Here is a 1,998-nt window from a genome sequence, read left to right on the forward strand (position 1 = left end):
TCCAAGGGACTCTCAAGAGTCTTCTCCAACACCACAGTTTAAAGGCATCAATTCTTCGGCACTAAGCTTTCTTTGTAGTCCAACTCTCACATCCATACATGACCACTGGAAAAACCATAGCCTTGACTAGATGGATCTTTGTTGACAAAGTAATGTCTCTGCTTTTTAATATGCTGTCCAGTTTGGTCATAACTTTCCTTCCAAGAAGTAAGTGTCTTTTAATTTCATGGCTGCAGTCACTATCTGCAGTGATTTTGGAGGCCCCCAAAAATAAAGTCAGCCACTGTTTCCCCATCTATTTGCCATGAAGTGATGGGACTGGATGCCATGATCTTAGTTTTCTGAATGTTGAGCTTCAAGCCAACTTTTTCATTCTCATAATGTACATGATGTACAGAATACATCATATATATACATGACCGCTGGAAAAACCATAGCTTGAACTATTCAGACCTTTGTTGGCAAAGTGATGTCTCTGTTTTGACCTTAAACAAAATCAATTATAAGACATTAATTGCTAATGCTGGACAGGAAATTTTTTTTTGTTGGCAAGCAGAAATGTCACTGGATGTCTTGCATGGAAGTAAACTAAAATTGTCTTTCAAATTGGTCATCTTCTATGAGACAGAGAAAGAATGAGAAATGATGTGTACATCAACTTCCTAAACTGGAGGAAAAACAATGAGCCATGAAAAGAGGGAAAGTCATATAAAATTACACTCACTTTAATTAAGTGACACACCGTGGATAAAATAAAAGAGAAGGAAAAGCAACACCATTTTTTATTTAAGAGGGACAGCTCAATCACTGGCTACCCCAGAGGATTTTCTTCAGGGGAAGATATAGTTAGAGAGATGGGTTTTTTAAGTCAACTAGTGGACAATGTGCCTGACAATAATCCTGCAAAAGATTTATAGTGAGAGAAAAAAAAAAAAGATTTATAGTGAGAAGCATGTTCCTGGGACGAGGGCTCCAATTTTTTTTAAAAATTTAAAACATTTTCATTTCTCTTCTCTCTCTCCTTGAAAATATCTCAACTATAGTTGTTAAAACTGTAGGTTGAAGCAGGACAATTACTGTTTAAAGAAGGGTAGTTTATAAAACATGAGCACGTGGCATGAAAATGAGAATGATTATTGTTAAGCAAGGGTCAGAAGCTATGAACTTTCTGACGATGATGTTGACTGGACGTTCTGTGTGTACTCAGTAGTGTCTGACTCTTTAGGACCCTATGGACTATATAGCCCGCCAGGCTCCTCTGTTCATGGAATTTTCCAGGCAAGAATACTGGCGTGGGTTGCCATTTCCTCCTCCAGAGGACCTTCCCATCTCAGGGATAGAACCCGAGTCTTCTGGCTCTCCTGCATTAGCAGGCGGATTCTTTACCCCTGAGTCACCTGTGAAGCCCTGAGTCACCTGTGAAGCCCTGTGAAATCCTAACCCCCAACATGATGGCATTTGGAGGCGGGGGCTTTGGGCGGTGCTTAGGTCATGAGGGTGGAGCCAACATGAATGGGATTGGACACCCTGGAGAGTTTGCTCTGTGTCCTTGGGAAGACACAAAGAACCAAGAACAAGATACCCTTACCAAGGTCCTCACCAGACAATGAATCTGCCAGCATCTTGATCCTGGGCTTCCCAGCCTCCAGAACTGTGAGAAAGAAATGTTTGTTATTTAAGTTGCCAGTCTATGTTATTTTTGTCATAGCAGCCTGAGTTAAGGCATGATAACCAAGTGTGCTATGAAAATGCTCCAGAAGAGAACCATGAGGTAAGTACTCTAACCACAGCCACACCCTTCAGAAATAAAGATAAGTTTCTTACATTAACAGAGGAGCTTCCCTTTAGTATAACTTCATGTGAACTCCCTGTAATTATTATTTGGGTAAATACCTTTGCCCTCTCCCCACAGGTACCCAAAACCACTTTTTTAGCACTCCATGGATTATTTGAAGTTTAAGAAGAACATTTGTACCTGACTGATTTCAATAAGTATAA

The sequence above is a fragment of the Dama dama genome, chromosome 30, assembly GCF_033118175.1.
Source record: "Dama dama isolate Ldn47 chromosome 30, ASM3311817v1, whole genome shotgun sequence".
Lineage (NCBI taxonomy): Eukaryota > Metazoa > Chordata > Mammalia > Artiodactyla > Cervidae > Dama > Dama dama.